At 34.6% G+C, this 24,957-nt stretch overlaps 1 long non-coding RNA gene across 1 annotated transcript; it reads left to right on the top strand.

Moving 5' to 3' along the window:
- The first annotated feature begins 16,410 nt into the window (after positions 1-16,410).
- LOC124361545 lies at positions 16,411-17,226 on the top strand. Its single transcript, XR_006922317.1, has 2 exons — positions 16,411-16,600; positions 17,186-17,226. It is a non-coding gene; the product is annotated as an uncharacterized LOC124361545 (long non-coding RNA).
- The last annotated feature ends 7,731 nt before the right edge of the window (positions 17,227-24,957 follow it).

Genomic DNA, 24,957 nt, shown 5'->3' with positions numbered 1-24,957 from the left:
AATAGCAGAAGAGAGACTGGTGCAATTCTTTTATAATAGCCGTTGTTACTTTTTAATCTTTATTTGGACTTTGGTTATCTCTTACTTTGTTGGGTGCGATGCTGTACGTTGCTTCATTCTTCATCAGCCTTATCTTCATCTGAGGCGAAATAAGACCTAGAAGATTTGCGCGATAAAACGCTCATATCTCATCATCACTAAACCATATCATCAAACTTTAATGATTCCACGTGGCAAGCATCAAACACTCATTATTAACAACCTTTCATAAGAATAAATAAATTACACGGTACAAAATTCAAATCAAATTCTTTCGTTTCAGGTTATATGAGGTATAAAATAACAAGTGCAAAAATGAATTATAAAACAAGTGCATATGTATAAAAAATATAATTTAAATGTGATAAGGAAAAGGAATTTTCCCATCAGCGTAAAAATCTAATTACAAATGAAATGTTCTTTTATTTTTGAATTAGTACCAAAGTTTTTGTTACAATTTAATAGAGTTTAATTAAACTCGACATTTTAGTATAAACGCACATTTTCCACATTTGGCGGCGTACTGATGTTTTTATTTGATCTACAACTTACAGAAACCATACTAATTAAGTAGTCGAAACGAGGAGTATTTTGTTATCATAATTGATTGGCAGAATTTTCTACAATTACCAAGAGGTTAAATGTAAGAAAGGACCACATGGTCCTAATTTCGCCTCAATAAAGAAGTGTTTCTTTCTTTCTTTCTTTCTCCTCACCATTCCTGTCACTTCAAATTAAATTTAGTATTGACATACCTTAACGAGACGAATAGAAATTTTGTGTGCTATTAAAGTTGAAATAAATTGGGAATATTAGTTCTATTGCCTGTTCTTTCTTCATAAACGGGTATAAAGTATATTAATTCCGAATAAACTAGTTCTGGATAATTATCGAAGACTCTTTCCAATACAATTCGCAATCCATTAATTTACTTTTAAGTGGCGTGAGATGATCCACTTCCCGAGGCTGAAGGAACCTAGGAACGTGTAAGGACCGAGGTTTGTTCTGGATTTTTTAATCCTATTGCATTTAAATTTATCACTTCTTTTTGAAAGGATTTCCACTTTACACCTCTAATAAAGTATGTAGGTTAGCTTTCCTACGTTTATAGTTATAATTTTTAATATAGTATACTAGATAATCCTTCCTATACATTTTGGTAGATTTTATGTTTAAAAATCACTCTTTTGAAATTGTTTCCATATTAGTACTTACCAAAAATCTCCGCGTTACTTTATCGAACGTGTTCCATCCCTAGTTCAAAATATATAAACTATAACTGTCCCAAAATAAATCCATAAAAGTTTCAGACTTCGTACAAAAATTGATCTTATAAATATCGACTCAATTCATAAGGCATAATCCATTTCGATACATAATGCAGGAAAAATTAAAAGTGTTCTGGAATGCTTATAGCATTTCATAAACTATTTGCTGTACTTGAAAGTAAATTAGTAATATTTCAGTCACAAACTCCACCTACATCTTCCGACTGAGCGGAAAGGACTATTAATAAAATAAAGACAATTCTAACTAAGGTAACTCACTTCGTAAAACAAATCCCCTGCACAGGGTAAATGAACGAAATCTCTTGTGTAGGTTATCAGGAAAATTCTGCTCTTCTTCATTCTTGGCTGTTAATTACAGCTGCTCGTCTATACCAGGGTACAGTCAGCAACTTTGTAGGTTTTTTCCAAAAAAAATATAACAGGAAGTCGATAGATTGTTGAACTTGGATCTTTAAGTATAAAGTAATCTTTGGTTTCCTTAGTAGTTGTCTATTGTCGCATATAAAATTAATAAAAATGCATCAAAATTTGCTTAGACATTTGTTAGCATTTCCATGACTCATTAACACCAAGCCATGTATTCTGTATGAGCCTCCCCATTAAACCACACATCATACAATTAGTTTTGTAAGAACTTCCCGTCATCCTTCTTATCCACCCCCCCCCCCTTTGGTTCTGTATAGGCCTTCACTGTAACTTTCCTTCTTCTCACTCCAGATAATTGGTTTTGTAGGAGCCTTCCCGTTATCTTTCCTTATCCACAACCACCCACCCCACCACATTCGTTATGTGTAAACCCTACCGTTAACCTTCCTCCACACCCCCCACAATTGGTTTTGTAGGTGCCTTCCCGTTATCTTTCCTTATCCACAACCCCCCACCCCACCACATTGGTTATGTGTGAGCCCTACCGTAACCTTCCTCCACACCCCACCACAATTGGTTCTGTATGAGCCTTCCCGTTATATTTCCATATCCACCCCTCCACCCATGTAATCAAATAAATTACTCATCACTCTTTGTATTTAAGCTTTCTTTAAGCTTTTGAATTCTTTTTTATCTTATGATTCATTCGAATTTAAAAAAATACATTAACCAAGAAATTTGCCTCTATACAACAACGTTCTTTTTATAATTTTTGTCTTTCCTATCAATATTCAAACATGTAAAAAAAACATTTAAAATTAGAAAATAATATGTGCCTCACCATACTTTAATCCTTTTAATCCTTTAATCCTTATATTCTTCTTAATATTAAATTATCCTTAATATGCTATTCTTATATTCTATTTTTTTACTATAAGATTAAGAAATATTGAGCTTCGTGTTGTGGTTACGAGTCAAGTTTCGTTCAGTTAGTTTAAATACAAAGTAAATAAAACAATGTGCAGTTATTACAATTTAATATATTTGTGGTTTCTGTGGAAATAAATAAATTTTGGTTGTGTACACTTTTAAAATGTTGTTTTATGAGGAGTCACTCAAATTTATTAAAAGTATTATTTTGGTTGTAGTAAAATTTGTAAAATTTTGCTCAAAGTGGGGCAATACTCTTTTAAAAATAATAAATTGATGCAACATGTTTTGTCTATTGACTTATTTTTGCCAACATTTTAAATTACTTTTCATCTACTGTATGATGTAATGATACGTTGAACCGTTAAACTGAGCCGTTTTATCTCTAAATTAGGAGGTGAAGACTACAATGTTTTGGTCTTATCTTATCAGTTCAAGATAAAAACTATTACAGTGGAATAAGGTACCCACAGCGGCATACCCAAGCAGGCATACATACCTACTACAGTTTAGCTGACAATTCATTCATCCCTAAGAACGCTCAATATTCTGTAAAAATACACAGTCATCTCCTACACGGGTTTTATAATTATTCATTGAACAACATGAAACTTCATTTCTACATGGATAACAATGAGTTATACGATGTTGTGAGTCCAACCACAGAGGTCGGCTGGGCGTCGTTGAAGGAGGCTGACACAATTTCTCTTGTGTTTACCGAGGAAGTATACATTTCTTTGCTGTCTCTAGGGCTATCTCTTAATAATGAAATTAACAATATAGCTGAAATATTGCGTTGAATCAAATCAAAGCCTGTGAGATAGGTGGTGTGGTACACCGCTACCGCTGCCCATATGAGTATCTAGGATGATCTAATGGGGGGAAGTTACCACTAAACCTTTTCCGTATCTCCTAGTAAGGGAGCATCCCTCCCCCGGATTATGTAAAATGATAATAACATTAAAAATTGTTAATTTTACAGCCGTCTGAGAGCATTATTGTTATTAATGTATGCTTTACAAAAACGGTTATATCTCGTAACATAAGCGAAAATGTAATCTTTTTGGGACCGTTCGATAACACCAAGATTTTAAAGAAAATGACGCTGTATTAAAGAGAATTACAGAGATTCGGAATAATATATCTTAAGAACTACAAAACACAACCTCCACCTTTTACCTAGAACTTATACATAGGCTTCTAGGATATGTATCTGTTACTTTAAAAAATGGACGTGTATTTGTATTACTTAAATAATATGTATTCTACACTTAAATGTTTCATTTCCAATTTCAAACCATGCCATACCTAATAATAACTTTTGGGATTTAAATCGACATGTATTTTATAGAGGATATATTCAATGTATAACTACACAAATTTTGAAGCATGAAATTAGTAATTGTGTTTTATACCGCGGCTAAGCGGTTGACGTCAACTGCGTGCATTGCGCATACGCGGCAGACGCTCGGCGATGGACAAATATAGACAAAAAAATATAACCTTCAAGTTAAATATTGTTTACAAATCACAATATTTCGTTACTTTGGTTGTTTAATTCTGAGTTTTCATACACGAAGTGTAACAGAAACGTGTTGTGGCAAGCGGTAGATACATATCGTAATAATTAATGAAAGTACACGATATAAGTCGACAAAAAAGAAATCTATTTTGTTTGTTGGCGATTTTAATGTAATCCTAGTAAGCATAACAAAGACTAATGCCATATTAGATATTCTCTGTGGTTAAATTTATATACAAAAATATACCATAATATCCATATACCATAACGATAAAGAAATATCGTAGACTACTTACACAGGTCTGAGAAACCTACTTCGGTCATTAAGCGTTTGTGTTGTAATTTACTTCTGGTCTAAGACATTTCCGGTGACACAATTGAGTATTCTCTGTTACCCTGACCAATAAAATATACACATAAGTAGGTCTGAGACGCCAAAATAAAACTAAGACGGGTTTAAAACCGTATTTAAATAAACTTAAATAGTAGCTTCGTCTTTGATATCTGCTTTACACTGACCAACCACTGTTTACTTAATATTGGATAAAACGTACGCGTACAGTTAAAGGTATAACTTTACTAAAACATTGTTATGTAGTCATAAAACAATGTTAGCACACAACAGCTGATTACATTTTAACAAGCTCTTCCGATAATAATATTTGTTTGCTGTAATGTAACTTTAGAGACCAGTAGGGCGGGCAGGGATTTTCGAAATAGGAAGAGCCCTATATTTTAACCGGGGTCCTAAGAATGTCCATGTAATTTTCAGTACTATCGGTTGAATAATTCACAAACGAAAGCAAAGCCAACAAATTCAGTTTTTCATTTATAATAATATATAACTAAGCCATAAATATTTGAATAAATTTTGACACATTTGAAATAAAACTGATCAAGTTGATTAACTAAATCCAAAGATTATTATTTTTAACGAATGTTTAGTTTTGGTCTACATAACAGCAATGGTCGTTAAACATGTTAACGTGTGGTTGCGAAAGTTGAGTTCAGCTCATTTCACATTCCGCTTAGTCTAGCGTCTCAATATGACTTTGTATCGTTTTGAACTTCATCGTAGCCGACTTTTTTTGGACCTCTTCAGACGAACGTTAACTTCAGATTTCAGCCTATTCAGCAATTTTTTGCAGAGGGTGGACATAATTTAAATAAATAAATAATTAAAAATGTTTAGATATTATAAATAACGAGACCATAACATAAATCAAATAAAAGCAAGTAATAGTAGAACACTTAACAAATTTAAGGACTACTTAAGCAGATTTAAAATATATAAGTCAGTAATACATAATTAAATACACAAATTAATCAAATCGTAAAAACAATATTACGTTGTTTAACAAACAATTTCGACAACTATAGCTTAGCAGTAGACATTTCATAATAAAATTAGTTTAGAAGACAAATAACAACTATTAATAATGTAATAAGTCAATATTCAGGTCCACCAAGTTCAATAGAAGTTCAACAAAACAGGATTTAATATAAAATATGTACAACATTAACAAATGCAACAATATATAGATCTAACAAACAATTTCAACAATAACAGCTCAACGGTAGACATATGATAAGAAACTCTTATATACATAAGAATTTTTAAACTATGTGATGAACTATAAGTAATGTGACACAACAATAAAAATAAAACAATTAAGAATGTAGTTGTTTTGGCTTAGATACCTTTTAAGTAAGATTAAAACATTAGATTTTGTATTCAATTAGTATAAGAAAATTGGTGTAAACAAAGTAGGTTTAGATGATTGTGGCCGAGGTATTTCAAGTAATCTAATCAAGAGTGTGCCGTGGTGATTGTTTTGTAAGGAGTGACTGTTCCCGCAACCACCTCTAAAGCTAGTAATGGTCTCTGCTCTCCTGATACACGGAGCGGTGTTTGCCCGATTGTCGGATCTTGCAAAGTGTTGCTTCTTGTGTCTCTCGTCATCCTTCTGATGCGGCACGGCGCGAACTTCCTTCCACATTATAGTTGGAAATAACGTGTTGAATACACACCAACCCAACCGGTTGTTACCTACTAGAGCAAGCAGTGTCGTGGTTCCTGCCGATTCACATATAATGTCGTCCGTGGAGAGTGACTCCTTCAACTAATGGGGGACAGTTATCATAACAATGTTAATTTCAGCTCCAGTTCTCCTTCCACTTAGTGCAACGTATTTGACATTTGGAATCAACATCCATCTGAAGAGATCCAAAACAGTCGGCGCCGAAGAAGCTCAAAACTAACTCTTCCTACCATCGCTCTACGTTCTTTGTAGAAGTACATCACGTTTGTTCATGCCACAGAATGAACCCATCGACATCTCTTACAACAAAATTTCTGAAATATTTTTTTGGATTTCTCCGAGAATTGTCCCCAGACCCCTTTAACTACTGCGTGATGGATAAATAATACTACTAAAAACTGACGGGAACTGCTCTTTTTATGTGTACTTACTCTACTTCCACTTTCCTTAGATTCGTTCCTTATGCAGCCTCAATGAAAAACCTTTTTAAGATAATCGCCTTCAAATTTCTAACTCGTCTAATGCGCAGTATAGAGGTATAAAATACGTCGCAGAAATTTAAACATGTACTTATATTTCGACTTTTCATATCTCAAGATAATAATTGCATAAAGTGTGTAACAACGCTCAAAAAGTATAAAACTGTACTTTAAAACAACTGTTGCTCTTGCCAATTTTTCTATAACTTCGTAGGTTTTTTTATGTGGCTGCATTACAAAGTTATGAAAGTATACAATAACATAGCAACAGTACGAGTTTACAAACAATACTTTTACAAACATAATTTGTAACCAACTGTAACCAGACCGGACTTGACTGAATTTAATATGCCCTGAAGGCCACACGTTCAATTAAATGTTTCAATATGACTGCCGTATTAATTAATTCGTGAAACGTTTTCTCTCCGGTATTTCACAATATAGATTATTAGTTGTAATCATATTAAGCAACTGTTAGCGCAATTTATACAAATATGTATTGTTTATTGTATTGTAAACTCTGTTTATTTCACATAATTGCGTGCCTTAATCCTCTTAAAAGTTGTTAATACCGTTCATTTGGAATGACGATTAACGAAATTACAATTGGAGTGAAGTATTGATTAAATACAATTTCAGCAGAGTAGTCTTTAGTCCTTGATACAGCCAATGTTCATACTAATAATGATTTTGAATTTGGCGCCAAATGTACGTAGGTACCAAAAACTAAAGCGTTTCCGGTCATCTAGGTTACCACAACGTGTGAGTCCATAGAAATACATCGAATTTTGAGTTCATGAGTAGCATCGACTTTTAATACAGAATATTTTATATTTCATACTCTTTTTCCAAAGTATGTTTTAAGAAACCCTATCACTGTCAAGGTTATTTATTAATGAGTACAATGTACCTTGTCCTACAAGAATGAGGATCAGATAACGCTCCTTTCTTATCTTATCTACTAATGCCTCTGGCAATCACCACGAGGTACAGCAACATTGATATGATAGTGTTTATCGCATTACAAAATAACATTGTAGCTCTGATGATAGTGTAAGAAACGACTATATTCCTAACTTCATCTGAAAACATTAAGAGAATTTTATTTTATCATAAATGCCTGAGAGGGCAAGCAAGTGTTATAATGTGTAGTGTAAACCGAACAAGACTTTTACACATTTACGCCTCTGAGAGAGTTTTACTTACTAGCCGATCATTTTGAAACTACACACTTGTCAATTACAACATCAAGAATGGTGAGAAGAGTTGTGGTAATGTGAATGTTGACTTAAGCTCCAGTTCACCTTGTACATTATAAGACAATGAGAAAACTTCTTCACCTATATTGCACTTTATTTTATAGTATATCACTTGAATCTGATGTCGAAACTATGTAACAATTTTATCCCATTGTTGTCGGACCTTCTGTGTCACCAACTTTTCTTGGATCTCTCCAGACGAACATGACTCCAGATTCCAGGCGTCAGGTCTGTGACAACGCCAGATTCCAGACGCTGCACTAAGAGGTAGGCAGGTTGGAGCTAAACGCCTATGGTGTGGGCTAACAATCTACTTTTCTATACAGCGGAACTAATTGGTAAAACAAGCCATCAAACCTAGGATCTCATAAAAAGTCTCGGATTAGTTAATTTTGATAATCCGGATGTACATACGACGCTAGTCATCTGTACCAAATTGTAACAATGATCAATTAAAGTACTAAAAGATAGGAAGCCACACCACGTGCCGTCAAACAGACTTCAAGTTCACAGCTCAATTAACTCTCGAGATATCACCCTGCCTATAGGGTTTGCTAATGTTCAGTCAGACAAATATCATGAAGAGCCATGTAACATCATCGAGCTGTATCTTTTCTATAAACAAATAAACTTATATAACGGAGCATTGAGAGACAAAGTATAATGTAACAAACGTCTTACGAACCAATGATTGTACTCTGTTTGTTCACATATTTATTTACTCTGCTATTGTCTCGTTTCCATCATGGTTATCCATAAGACCAATGTAAATATTTTTGCTCCCATCAAAATCCCAAGGACAGGTCGTTCTCGATATATCGAGCGGACGTTCACATAGAAATAACATTTTTCCAGCTCCTCAATTACTAATAGTCTTTTATAAAGCTCAGGCAATTAAAATATACTTAATAAATCTAATACAAATTAAAGTGTACTGTGCAATAAATTGAACATAATCTAGCACCGCCGCATGTTGCATTAGAACATCAAAGGACCAAATACTGGAACCTTGTGAATTATTTCCGGATAGCTATTTTTGAAACTTTTATAGTTATAGTTTAATTATTCTTTCAGCTTTTGAAGTCTAATAATATAAACAAGTATAATAAGAATGTTACGGCAACATCAGTCTCGTTCACTAGATGGTTGCGGTTCAAAATTCCGAGGCTCCCAAAGCTTCTTTTTATTGAGTAATTAATGAGAAGACATTCCGAGAGCTCTCCAGGACTCTGTAATGAGGTTCCAGAGCTGAGCTTGAGACTTCAGTATTGAAGGAGTGAAGTATGCATCGTTTGGTCACGAGTTACAGTGGCGGTGACCTTAATGAACCATTGATAACTGATTAATTACCTCATTAAAGGCTGTCTCGTATACAACACTGAATTATACACAATCGTATTTGAAGTATCTAACGTATATGCCATATTACTTAAGACAGTTTATACCCTATTTCCGAGAATTTTACGTAAGTCGTCTAAAACGGTTCAGGAACAAAAAATTATGTACAAAGTTTTAATAAATTTATATTCGCCTCCCACATAAGAAAAATTAACTTTAAAGGTTTTTGCCTAAAGACATAGTGAGATAGTCAAACTTCGAATCTCGTTTTACGCCGTTTTAAAACGTAGGCTAAATTGAATATTTTCTAAAAATAAAAATTTAAAAAGCTTCAACCGTTTTAAAATATTGACTGCAATATAACCAAATAAGTTATTGATCAATGCAGATTTGAATATACCTCACGTTGCAAATATATATTTTCTTTTGTTATTTAGAATTTAGTTACAGCTATTTCCTTGATACAGCGTGATCAACGTAACAATAACATAACCAGACCAAAATATAAATGTAAGTTTTATTTAATGATTATTAGTATTTCCATGATCCATGACCTACAATGTAGAGAATCAAAAAGTGATCTTCTATGTTAGATCAATATTATGTGACTGCCTTACTCATTATAACCTCTCGGCAAACCTTGTACCAAAATTCTGCGATTGCCTTACTCATTATAAACTACTCGGCTAACCTTGGACCAATAGTCTGTGACTGACCTCCTCAGTATAACCTACTCGGCTAACCTTGGATCAATATTCTATGACTGGCTTGCTCAGTATAACCTACTCGGCTATCCTTGGGCCAATATTCTGTGACTGGCTTACTCAGTATAACCTACTCGGCTAACCTTGGACTAATATTCTGTGACTTACTTACCCATTATAACCAACTCGGCTAACCTTGGGCCAATATTCTGTGACTGGCTTACTCAGTATAACCTACTCGGCTAACCTTGGACTAATATTCTGTGACTTACTTACCCATTATAACCAACTCGGCTAACCTTGGGCCAATATTCTGTGACTGCCTTACTCAATATAACCTACTCAGGTAAACTTTCAATATAATATACTCGGCTAAACTTGGGCCAATATTCTGTGACTGCCTTACTCAATAAACCTACTGTGCTAACCTTGGGCCAATATTCTGTGACTGCCTTACTCAATATAACCTACTCGGGTAAACTTTCAATATAACCTACTCGGCTAACCTTGGGCCAATATTCTGTGACTGCCTTACTCAATAAACCTACTGGGCTAACCTTGGGCCTATATTCTGTGACTGCCTTACTCAATAAACCTACTGGGCTAACCTTGGGCCTATATTCTGTAACTGCCTTACTCAATAAACCTACTGGGCTAACCTTGGGCCAATATTCTGTGACTGCCTTACTCAATAAACCTACTGGGCTAACCTTGGGCCAATATTCTGTAACTGCCTTACTCAATAAACCTACTGGGCTAACCTTGGGCCTATATTCTGTGACTGCCTTACTCAGTATAGTGAACTCGGCTAAACTTCGGCCAATATTCTGTGACTGCCTTACTCAATATAACCTACTCGGCTAACCGTAGCCCGAATATTCTGTGGCTGCCGTACTCAATATAACCCCCACGACTATTTTCGTACCGTTCTATTGAAGACGTTCCAAGATGTTAAGACAATTAATTCGGAATACCATGAACTACAGTATTGGATTTACATGTATTAACCGGGTATTGGAACGGGTATTATTAAATGTTAATTACAATGATGTAATGAAGTACTTTTATTTCTATCTATATTCTAACACTGTATAACCTCCTACAAAACATGTTGTGAAAATATATTATTTCCGCTCTGCAAGAACGCGAAAGAATATCAATGACTAATGTTTGTTGAAACCTGGAGTAAGTTCTCGAGAGGAATGGAGTCGCTAAAGTTTAGCTGTTAACGTCTGTTAAGGGGTGCTTTGTCAGTGACAGGAACAGTAGCTATTATCCGTCACGGTGACAAAGTATCGGTTAGCAGTGACAACATTAACCAGGTCCAGGTATTTCTCTTGTTTATTATTTTGACCGAGCAGAGTACTGCCCACTTTTCGATGTGACCGAAGTTCGTTTATTTGTTCCTCCCGTGATTAGGACCAAATGCGTGAACTGGTTGTTATGGAGTCCGACAGGAATGATCCTTTCTGGTACTAATTTACTCCCCTCGGAATATATTTCAGGATACAGTTTGATGTGAATGTTGAGTTTAGCCCCAGCTCGTCTTCCCCTTAGTGCAACGTCTGAATCGGGAGTCATGGTCGTCTGAAGAGATCCAAAAACATTCGGCAATGATGAGATTATTACGACGTCTACGTAGACTACAAAATGTAGTGTAATCTAGGTGAAGAGGTATTCTAATTGTCTTATTAGGTGGAAGGTGAAATAGTATTCGCATTGAATCAACCCTTACGCCCATAGCTACGGTATGTGTGGAAACAGTTTGAGATAGGTTATCTCTCTCTCAAGGTATATTTTTATAACAAGTTGGCACATCTTTCTTTTAATCTGTAATTTATTTATGCACGCATTGGCGCTCAATTGATGTTGATTAAATAATATGTAGGTGTTTAGTAGTAGAGAATAAGCACGGGTTTAGTTGTAGAAATTTTTATAATTTGAAACGTTTTTAAGAACTGACAAATACCTTCGACGAGTTATCCTTTCTTATTTATTATCATTTTGACAGGATCAGGACAAGCAGGAATCAAGCATTTCCTTACTATAAATTAACTGAATTTTTTCTGCTAGAATTCGTCTACCAAGAGTTACCAAACATACGGGCAGACAGTCCAAGGAACTGCCCTTTTATCTACTTCGTTGACCAAGGGGAACCTACTAACCAATTTCTAAGTCTCTAGTCTCTAGTCTCTAGTAACGTTCGGCAAAGAGTTAATACACAGACGCACTGCCCTTTGACCTTTTGACGCCAAAATCATTAAGGTTCTTTCTCGAACCGAGAGAAACCTATATGCCAAGTTAATAAATTTGTTTTACATTGTATTTTTATTTAAATATGAACCAAGATAAAATTAAGAAGTCAATAAAATGTATTATGGTAATAATTACAAGTGACGTAAAAATATGAAAATAAAAGAATCTACTATCGTTCAGTGAAACAAAAAATCAGTAACACTACGTTTCGAGATCTGCAATCTGATCTCTTCTTCAGGTAAATAACTAACCTAACACCTATGGTTGATAGACGAATGCAGACCTATTGTGACCTGTATTCTGTTGTTCAGTTTTAATAATTAGTTGTGTTTAGTTTTTTTATTTAAGTTCATGTTTTAGAGTTAGTGAAGTTGACACACAACATGGTGGTTGTGATTCCTGACTTACGCGTGTCACAACACTCTGGTATGATTTGTTTATTTTAGCCTAGTTTGTAATTATGTGTTAGGTTAGTTATTTAGCTGAAGAAGAGATCAGATTGCAGATCTCGAAACGTAGTGTTACTGATTTTTTGTTTCACTGAACGATGGAAAATGTCCGAAAAAATCCTGTTTCCTATACAATCCTTCTATCACCAAAAATAAACTTCAAACAAAGAAAAGTATTTAAGTAGAATAAAATTAATTTTTTGTCTAAAGAAAGGAAGTTTCTTACGGAAATGACGACCGTCTAAGCTTCTTATAAATGCAAATTATATGCAGGGATGGTAATTTATTTACATGTTGTCAAAGTCAAATGCCTCACTCACACTTCACCAATTTTCAGTCATCTCAAGAACGCTCAAAGATTATAATGTGACGTGGATGTTATTCTTAGAGTAAATTGCAAAGTAAAACATTTTTGAGCAGGTTTATGAATTTCAAATAAAGTGAAGTTTACGGTTTTAATAATCCTAAAGATTTAAACTTGACAGTATGATGTATCTACGTAGAACTTTTACTCTTATGTATAATTTTAAGTCTTGTTTTGTAAATTTTGTTTTCAGTTTCCAACAGGTTTCCTTATACTATAAAAGATAGGATGGTTATATTATTATGTGGGTATTATTTTATTAAAGTACGTAAGACCTTTGTTTTCCACTTAAAACTCAGAATCATTTGCATTCACTAATAATATTAATCAAGAAACTGTGACGTATACCCAACGATATTAAGGACCATATAATTAACGATTATAATGGATTGTACACCATCCAAGAATAAAAATCGTTTAAAACATGAGTGTTCTTTTTGTAATTTTCCTATGTACTTACTGAATAACTTATAACAAATGATAGACACAGTCATGACCCGATTTCAAATTACAAATTAGAGGAGTTTAAGAATGCATCAGTAACATGGAGTATCTTATGGATATGTGTTGTATATTCAATATGGATCCAATATTGTCTTTCAAATTTACGATGGTAACTGTTTGGATGGTTAATTTCTTTCGAGCAAAAACATTTCTGTTGGATAAACACTTCTCAGTTGCAACAACATGTGACAGTCGCTTACCATTATTTCCATAAAGAAAGGGTGATCTAACAAAATTTGCTAATAGGCAAATTTTTATTAAGGATTACTTACTTAAGGTGTCAAATCGCTTGGTGTCTAAATGCGAAGGATGTTCAATTTTAATCAGACACGAAAGAAGCATAGCAAAACCAAAGTCGAAGTGTTTAAGAATTCTTATAACAGAATTTTAAAAATTAGTCTTTCTGAGTCGTGACTATAATGTAGCGTTCATTTGTATTTATTTTGCTATGGATTTTTAAGTTCAGTTACACACTGTTTCCGAGAGCCAATTAGTATTGTATAAGAACACAATCTAGTATTTTGTGATATTGATCGAAAAAATGAAGGATAGAAAAAGAGAGGCTATCAAAAAGGTTTAAAATGCAAATTGAATTTTTTTTAAACCTCATATACTTTAGATTTCTACAATTATAGCAGACAATAGACTTCATATCTTAGTGTGTGGCCGTTAGTTTCAAATGTGACAAGCTAAAAATAAGACCTATGAGAAACTTTTTTGGCATTTCACCCTTTCGGTGCTCTCTGATTCTGACCCCACAAAAACTGACGATAGATTGCTCTCTTAGAGGAACTAACTAACAGTTTGTATGTGATATACAATACCCCTCTACTCTCACACTATTATGCAGGTTCTACAGGACCACTATTTTGACCGATTTTTGTGCAGCAATGAACTTGGTTTTATTTATATTGTGTTTGTCTTATGTACTGTGTGTGTTTTTTTTTTTCTTTTTTTTTGTCACCGTAGTTTCTATAAAAAGTACACTAGAACGCTTTTCAACTTTCTTATAAAAATTAATTATTTGTATCCGGTATCAAATATATTTTTAGTGAAGGAAACAGGATTTTTCCGGACATTTGCCATCGTTCAGTGAAACAAGAAAACAGTAACACTACGTTTCGAGATCTGCAATCTCCAACAAAAAGACCACTAAACGTAAGGATAAAAGAACACAAAGAAAACACGAGAAAGGGTTTCACAGAAAAGTCAAAAATTGCACACCATTGTTGGTCCGAAGACCATCATATGAATTGGGATGAAGCCCACATAATACATCGGGAACCACATTTCTTCAAAAGGAAATTAATTGAGGCAACATACATTAAATTGGCAGACCAACCAATCAGTCAACCATCAGTCGAGATTAGGCCGCTTTGGTTGCCAATTCTAAAAAATGAACTAAAGAGAAAACCAAAAGTATCAAACGGATCGGATATTTGTAATAAACCAATGCGGAGTCACAATATGGTTTTAAGAAGTTCATCTCGCATGAACCAATAATAACGAAAGGGCCCATTCCTGTTCCCCTTCCCTTGTATTTCCGCCATCTTGTTTTAGCCAGCCGTCACGATTGCCATTGGCTAGTCCCTCTGGTCAGTCGTAGGTGGTCAGTAGACGAGTGAAGACGCATTGTGACCTGTTTCCGTAGTTTACTTTTAATGATTAGTGTTTTGTATAGTTTTGTATTAAGTGCATGTCTTTAGTGTTAGTGAAGTTGACAACAACATGTAGGTTGTGATTCCTGACTTAGGCGTGCCACAACGCTTTAGTAAGATTTGTTTATTTTAACTTAGTTTGTAATTATGTATTAGGTTAGTTCTTTACCTGAAGAAGAGATCAGATTGCAGATCTCGAAACGTAGTGTTACTGTTTTCTTGTTTCACTGAACGATGGCAAATGTCCGGAAAAATCCTGTTTCCTTCACAATCCTTCCATCGTCAAAAATAACCTTTAAACAAAGAATATTTTTAGTGTATGTATCGCACAAAGAGATTATTTTAACTGCATCGTTCACGATAATGCGTCAAGTTATCAATCACGAATGATAGGGTTGACTAGTGCTGCTGAAGTGGCAGCGCTAGGAACTACTGCGATAGCGGATCCGACCACATCGCGCTGCCAGCGTCAGTCGTGGCGGTCACGTGGTTGCGAGAGGCGGCGTTGCGAGCCACGACAATGAAACTAACGTCGGCAAAACCAGCAGCGAGTATCAGGCGCGCAGAGACTGTCAGTGGTTTTGTGTGGTCGCTCCACAGAGCAATCCTATCACCTCTATAAGTCACGTCTGTCTGTAGCAGCGTTGCCAATCGGGTGGTAATTACCACATTTTGTGGTAATTTAAGGTCTCGGTGGTATTTCAGGTGGTAATTTTGCCCCGGTGGTAAATTGGTGGTAACTTTAAATTAATTAGGGAAAACAACGAACACTGAGAATTCCGCTTTCAGGTAACCTGATTGATTTCCCATTCAACACATTCAATCGATATAATATTACAATATGTATTCAGATTGTTGTTGTTTTTAATACTCTATGCTAAGATAGAAATTGACGGTTGGCATAGTTAGTCTATGATAACAACAACACCAGGGATATTTAGTCTATGCTGTTAGTAATAGTGTTAGTGTTCTTCTTCTCTTGAATTTTGGTTTCTATTTTCTTATTTCTTCTAGTGAAGTTATTCAGTTGAGATAAGTTGATCAGTTTAATGGATGATAAGATTTCATAGCCGTGTGAGTTGGCTTTAGTTAAGTACGTTTTTCCAAGATACGTAAGATTTCAAGTTTTCTTTATCGTGCATTTTAATCCGTGGACCTAGAATAGTAAAGTATGTAGTGAAATTGTGTAGACTGTGGCCAAGGTATAAAAAATTGTGGTTAACACATTTAAAAACAGTGATCTAGTGTAATTTTTTCCATAAAGCTACAAGTTGAGTTAAAGGAAAAAAGTGGATTTTTTAGAACAACACATAACAGTTCATGTGATTTATCATACAAATTTATTAAACTGTACATCAGTAAACAACCTATTTTGGAGGTAGGATATCATGAAAGAGTGTTGTAAGTATTTTTTGCTTAACCTTGCATGTTTGGTTTTGGTAGGCCTTTCCTAAAATAATACTTTGTAGGCCTATAGTATGTTCAAACCTAAAGCCTGTGCTTAGCTGGTTGACAGTGAGATTTTAGAAGTCATTTACATATTATATTCCTTTACTCCTTCTTTGAATCACAGCAGGATTGCATGATTAATGTCTGCTTTATCAGTTTACAAGTTTCTATTTAAAAACTTTGGCATGGATCCAAGCTCATTGAAAGTTAAATTTGTTTTTCTGAAACTAACTTTTTCATGCAAATTGTCTCTGTAAAAAAGTAAAAAGTTAATTTTTTTACAATATATAAGTTATGATATTATGCTCTAAAATCAACCATATTCAATGCAATAAAAAATCCTGCTCGTTAAGCCATTTAAGAGTGTCTAACCTAGAAAACCTGGAAAAAGTCAGGGAATTTTATATGTTCAGTTTGGTAGACACCCTGCATTTACAAATATAGACTGTCATACGATGTCGATAACACACTTTAGTAGCCTAAATATACTTTTAAAGCAAGGTGGTAATTTGGGCTCATAGGTGGTATTTTTTTCAGGTACTGGTGGGAATTTTCCAAAAGTGGATTGGCAACACTGGTCTGTAGTGTTGTCAACATCTCTCTCTCTCTCTGTCACTCTAGTTCTTTCTCACTGTGTTAGAGCGATGACGTAATGAGAAAAGTAACTCACTGAGCAAGGATTACTACATGGATAAGTAATTTTTAAACTACAAACAAACATAATTCAATGAGCACTAATCAACTGCAGGAGTAAATTTAAAGCAAAAAGAAATCATTAAGATTTCAGTGAAATTTGAGAGAAGATTCTGTTGAATACCGAACTAAAACGAAATATTTATAAACTCATTGGCAGCAAATACTTTTTCCCGTCAAGTGGTAAATTTAAAACACAATCAGTTTTGTTTTGTTGATATTAAAATATGTCTCAGCATAAATAAACTAAACATGACATGAAACAACTTTAAACAATCCCATCTACACATTAAAATACTATATCAGTTAAAATCTCATTTGGCTGAGTGTTTAGTCAAAACTCTCCTGCCTGTTGCTGATGGTGAAATCCCATTTCTGGATAGGGACTTGCAACTTGTAAACTACAGTTGCAGACATAGCTCCCCCCGCCTCTATTTAGGAGATCACCCAAAATCTGTTTTGTTTTTGGCGATTTTATGTCACATTTTATGGGAGGCACGGTATAGAGAACATTTTTTTTAATCTTTCACATAGCGAATTAGCCTTTTATTTAGCAGTTTTTTGGAAGGAAGTACACTGAAATTAAAATAATAAAATTGATAATTATTAGTATGAAAAGCATCGAGAAGCATTGCAACATGAAAATTGGAATAAAGTGTTCAATGAAAGAGATGTTAAAAGATAAATCATTAAGTTTTATAGCCACAGTTATATAATATATAACTATAAAATTAGAAATCAACCGGCGAAAACTTCAAGATGCTTATATTTTATATATCAATGGCCCACCAGAATTAATAGTTGTTATAAACTGAAAATGATTGAACACAAAACTTATTGCTAGAGTAAAATTTGACCTTGCCTTGAATCATAACCAGGAGCTTGATTGTTGCTGTTGGTAACCCTATGAGGGCAACCTAGAAAACTATTATAAATTTAATTTTGTTTTATGATTTATTTATATTTTATTCCTGAAATAGATGTAAACAAAACATGTTTTAGAGTGTACAATAAAACATTAAAAGTTTACAAACTTTAAGTCGGTTATTATTTAAATGACCACAATATTTATTTACTATGATATTGACTTATCAACAACAAACATTCTATTAAATATGTTATAAAACTAATTAAATGGGTTATATCACCATCGACTCAGATATATCAGAAGTTTCCAACAAATATTGAAATTTCATTATTTTATTTTTATAGGTAAGTTTAGTATAAAACACGTTTTGATAACCTTCTGACTTTGTATACGTCTTATACAATTTGGGTTGAAAAATACCGGAGAAGTGCAATAATACAGGATGTAAAATTTGATCACTTTTAATAATTAATTATAATATTTCTAAATAGTAAAATCCGCAATCTAAAGATTTTGTATTTTTATTTTATTCTTGTTAGTACTACCACTATCGGTATTCATTAATAACACAAGTCACCAATACACGACTAGCGCCAACAATGAAAGCGACGAGAACTACGTTAAGACTACTACAGATTAGCCGTACAAAGAGAAGACTGGTATACTAGTGTTCAAGGCCATTGCTCGCTGTCTCTCTTGCCCGAAGCGCGGGAAGTGAGGTTTGTATTATTCAACTCCACGGGTCGCAGACGGACTCGTCATTCCGAAAAGTTACGAAGCTTGAGTGGTTTACTATATCTCAGCTGTTATAAAAAATATCAATACAAATTCAAACAAAACTAAACTACGATACATTGTTCGAATAGGAGTATACTTTCAGTTTAACGCAAGGTAAAATATACTTTCAATATTTGTGTCAATGGGGTGATTTACAACCCCTAAATCCCCCCTAGGATCCGCCTATGGGTAGCACAGTTTTTTTTTTTTTTTTTTTTTTTTTTTTTTTTTTTATTGGGTTAATTAAAGTAAATTTCAGAATCAAACCCTTAAAGCTAACTGTACTGATAGTCTAAGAGCCCGCGACGTCACATACACAGCAACGTAATTGAGCTCCTTCTACTTCCATGATAGTACTTTTTCACAAATGCACCACTATTTTAAAAACAATAAATTTCTTAAATAATAATACACTTATTATACGCATAACCGTTCACACTACTATGTATTCAAACAAACGTTCCGAGTATATGACAGCTGATGCGCAGTAAAAGTCGCCGTAGACATTACGTACTATCTCACTCGCACCCGCTTGTATGTATCTCTCGCGCTCGCGCCTAGAGTAACTTTTGAGGTGTCTGGCTGCATCAAGGAACCATAGAAAGTGTCTGGGAACTGAGAAAACATCTTTTTATGTTCCCCTAATAACATATATAAATTTCAGGTTTTATAATATGACGAAAGTACTATTTTTATTAATCGTACTTTAGGGGTGCCTGGCAGGGGGTTGGAACTATACTAAGTGTCCGGCATCGCACATGCAGCTTTCTATCGTTGTTTAATGTTGAAATGTATAAAAGCTGAGCTTTACACTATTACGAATTTAAACTGTGATTTCACTCACCTTTACTACCTGTTACCTGCCGAAGCCACCGCGACCCAGGCTCCATACTCGAGGTACGTTTATACCTGTATAGTACTCGTATACTGACAAGTTGTCAGCTTTTATGAAATAACGAATGTCTGGCCGTCGCGGGCTCTTGCTCTATGAGGACAAAATTAAAACAATATTTTATCATTTCAACAAGATTTATCGGCTAAAGTAAAATTTATATAATAAAGAAAATCTGTATAAATACTTTGGAAATTCAAATCCACCTTTTACCTCAAATACTATTTTCAGTTTATAACTTTTCGTGTGTATAAAACATATTTAACTTTATTACTACTTTTCCTGTAAATTCGTGAAAATTATTTGCCTGAAAGGAATAAAAATGACTATGTTTAAGTAAACACTGAACAACTAAATTGAAATCTTAATCAGTTATAGTTTGAGAAGAATAATATTGTCTTAGCAAGCTACCAAGCTGCACACTGGCAGTGAGTAGTACCGTTGGGTGACTATAGAACTATTTACTTATATGTTACATTGTCGACTATATCTTTTAATTTGGACCACACTCATTATTGTGACGTGTTCTTCAATGATGTATAATCATTTTGTGTTGACATGTAGACCACTCATTACTGGTGTCGTACTTGTTTCAACTGATCTTAAACATTCAGGGTGAGTTTAAAACGTCCTTTTTCCTACTTTTTTCATATTTCTTCAGTAATCGACTCCAGACTGCCGTTGATCATTGTTGGGTAACGAGTATTTCATTCTGAGCGTCCTATATATTATTGGCCGCCATATTATTAGACTGTATTGGTGATCTGAATAAATTTTATTCATCCGATTGAGATGTGCAATACGTTTTTAAAACGAATAACTTACTACAGTCAGTATTTGTAAACATGTAACATCATAGCTTGGCCGTATTAATTAATGTAACTGTTTCTTAGTTTACTATCAGTTTGATTCTTAATATCTTAATTTACATCTATACTACATATATAAAACATTCCTAGGTACGCTCCTGCGTTAATGATTCCGGAATGTTTCCATTCATGTATTTATTCCCCAACCTCTAGTCTGAACAGTGAGTGCCTCCTTGTTTGTGACAGAATAGCCACTATTAAGACTCTGTAGAGTGTGTCGGCCATGTTGAATTTTCTCCCATAAGGTTTCTTCAAAAATTTAGGCTCATGATCTTTTGGACACCGGCGGCTGTACGTTCTGTGTACTATGCGGTAGTTTCCATTCAGCATCTATTCCAACACATCAAATTTTTTTATGGGTATTTAACTGGAAACTATGGTGATACACGCTTAAAAAGCAACTATACTCCTATGTTACAATTTGTAGATTATTTGTCAAATTCCATAAATTGGTAAACTAATTCCTACAGTGGTAAGTCGAACGCTCGGTTTTAACGTACATCCAAACAGCGTCGTGATAAATTTGAAGTACGTGTAATGGTACTAACATATACATTTTAATTAGACTAAAATGAATATTCTTAAGTTTGTTCCGCAGTTTATTTTCACACTGTGGCGTGAACAATGAATGTTAAACTGTGAAGATTGTTGTTTGTACAACGAACAATACAAGACCGAGGTGTGATGGGAGACCGATATTCGGGAGTGGGCCAGTGTCTACTACCAGCCATGAGCTCCTAATACTACAGGTCCACTTTCAGGTTCAACTACACCCAACAAGGCCGGGCTGGCCTCGACTTTCGGCAACCGCCCCTCCCCCCTCCAACCGGCTTGGTCGGCCAATCGATCATTAACTCGAAGCCGTCCATTGTTATCGATACCACTATGCTTATTCTAATGGGAACATTTATGATTTACATAGATTACATTTGCATTTCATTCAATCAATTTAAGAAGTTTTCCTTTCTTGGTTGGTTGCATTGTATGTTTTGCTTTAAGTAATTATTAAATTGCCATTGATTGGTACAACAAGAGGGTAAAACGTAACATTGTCAGAACTGACCTTAGAGAAAAGGCGTTTTTACGCAGAGAAGCGTACAAATACAGGTAGTTTATTAATACGAGTAGCCCCGCAACTACCACGCTATCACCCAACAGAGCAAACAGATGCGCAACTGATGAAAGAAACCTTTATTAAAGAGCTTCTTTCAAAACAAGAGCAGGTTTGTGTTTAATATTCTACACAGAATAGTTAATTATGCAGATTGAGAATACTACGCTTTATTCCATTTTCTTTTACCGGATATTGCTTTTTGGAAAACCTCACTGTACGAATTCACTGCATCTACACAACACAGAGCTCGTCTATTGGATTAAGGGTTTCACTGTGGAGAGCTCTTGCCAAATGCAGTTTCTCTCTGTCTAACTAACTAACGCCCATTGAATTAATTAATTTCTCAAGCAAAAATTGGATTCACCTTTATAGCATTACTGGGATAATCAGTTTTGAAGAAACGAAGAAGCGTGATGCTTATAGCTACACTGTAAAACAATCATTGCTTAACCAAGCTTCACGTCTACAATACATCACGCATGTAATCCTTTTGCTCCTGGTTCATGGTCATGCTAACGAGAATATCGGGTAAGGCGTCATTATGAACGATTAGACTGACTGACAGCACTGGAGTGCAGTTAGGTGTTGAATTTGGAGTTACGTTCACCAATTAAAAGTCCCTTCTCCCATAGCTCTTTAGCTAAATTAAATTCATTGAGAGCATTGTTCCCAATAAAGGTGAAGGGACAACACGGATTATAATTTTTTTATGAAGAAAATGTGAAAGTTAATATCCTGTTCGAGTTTTTCAGTTATATATAAAAGTGGTGTGCGTCCGTCCACCTTGTTGAGTAGTAGGTATCGATGTTTAATATCCATCCATACAAACAACATGAGATGGCAAACCCACTCCGCCCGGTTTCTCACCTCAACTCGATTTTCTCGTCATCGGCAAGGTATCCGGAGATCAGAAGACGTGAGAAGAGACAGAAGTGTGTTTGTACTCAGTAATATCACCACTGTGGAAATAGGATTGTTATTGTGTAAGTACTGTACCTAACACTTTATTATGGCCAGATATTCCGTTACAATCAAGTTACTATAAATATAACATTTATGTCTCACATGAATTTTGGTCACGATTAGGGCATCAAAAATTTTGGTGACATGACCATGCATGCATGTATGAGCGAAAGATGTCGCCAGAAGTGTTTAGATGTTTCTTGAAGCATAGCGTCATGCACTATTGAAATAGGCCTATATATTATTGCATAGCTAGCAATATGGGTACTCAGTAAGTTTGTAACTTTATAGTACATTACCAGGCGAAAAGGTGGGGTCATTATTATTATTATTAATGTATATAGACTATATGTAGTACATATTATTGGCTGAGCGTCAGCGAAGCTTATCATAGAGGGGCTGGCAAAATTAATTTCTGTATGTCTCTTTCTACATTGTATCTCGAGAACTGATCTAAAGATTAGATATGTGCAAAAGCTTAATAGTTCAAGAGGTGATGTAAAATTAGCCTATAACGTAGTTCGGAATTATTTGCAGAGATGATTGTCCCTGATATAATATTAAACAAAGTAATATGCTCGGTAGTTCACAATATGTATCGCTACATAGTAGGCCATACCTCACCCACTTAATTAATTAGGTAATTCTTTGCACAAGTTTCTAAATAATACAATGTTTTTACTACCCGTATTTTTAAACGTTTATGTTCAGGGTTTCCAAGCGTAATGTTCTTAACATTCAACACAAGTAAATATCAATTTTCCCTTCCTATCAAATATATATTTATGGGTTTGGCTCCCGTAAATTTACTCATTGAGTACGCCACTGGATTTGCGCAACCTTCCCCCCCCCCCCCCAACACCCACTTCTCACTCATAACAAATAATACTTGTACTAAAACTACGTAAGCTGTTCGGAAGTTTGGAGATGTGGTCTTTACTACGGAGCGGATATTTGTAAAAAAGGTTAAATGTCTACTATAAAGAAATCATTATAATTTAGTAATGGTAAAATGGAAGGAGCGGTGATGGCGTAGAGGAGGGGGGGAGGGGCCGCCGAATAAGTTTCTATCTCGGGTCGCCTCATTGCTACACCCATTGTGTAATCTTTAATAACTTTGGTTGTATGAGTAAACAAACCTTTGCGTTTGTAAAAACGGCTAACGATCGTAAACAAATGATAACAAAACAATCCTTAACGTTGTTATCGTTATTTCCCAAATGGTGGTAACACTGCTTGTACTTTCGCTATCTTATCGCTCCGACGCGACGTTCTGTACGTTCTTTCACTTGGCAACATTGAGGCGTCCGTAGCTTTTAAACCTCTCAATTAATAAAAGTAGGTGAAAACATTTTAGGCGATGACACTATACCGTCTAGCATATTAATATCAGTTAGCTAATAAGTAAAAATAGGGATTAGCTTTTATAGTACAAAAACAGTACTGAAAAAAATATAAAGTATCTATAGTTTATATAAAATTGTTTGTATACCCAACATTTAAATATAAAGAAGTGTTTGGGAATTTCATATTATACAAGTTGTTACCCGCGGCTTCACACGCAATTTTCAAACTCGTAGTCCTTATACCGTACTTCGTGGTAAAAGCACTAATGACGTAATATAATGGAGGCCTATGACATTTTCAAACGCAAGTAAGCATACATCAGGTACATATTATTTCAGTATATATGGTTAAGAGTATCAGAGTTTAACATGACTATTATATCATGTTTTACACGTCTATGAGCATTTCTGATATTCACATTTATTGTATTTGAATAAATGAATGAATAAATTAATTAATTTACTCCATCATAATGAGTACACGGTTTCAATAAGGAACCAACTAGGAATTGACTGACCACTTTATCGAGTAGTGTGGTCAGTATAGGACATACTATGCCACAGCTTTCTTATCTGAGTCCAGGGTAGAACAGCGTGTTGTTATCAGCTGGGCTGCTCTCACAGAAAACACTAATAAGACCTGCAAAGCAAGACCTTACCCTCCCTGCAATTCACTACTGACACACTTCACTAATTGTATCGTATAGTACGAGTATATATAATATAGCAAAACCAAAAGTTTGCCTTTCAGCTCAGAAAAAAATAAATAAAAAAACATTTTCAATTA

This window comes from Homalodisca vitripennis, chromosome 4 (genome assembly GCF_021130785.1).
Source record: "Homalodisca vitripennis isolate AUS2020 chromosome 4, UT_GWSS_2.1, whole genome shotgun sequence".
In the NCBI taxonomy this organism is placed as follows: Eukaryota; Metazoa; Arthropoda; class Insecta; order Hemiptera; family Cicadellidae; genus Homalodisca; species Homalodisca vitripennis.
Note: the sequence above shows the minus strand (reverse complement) of the source record. Positions and strands in the feature narration are given on the sequence as shown.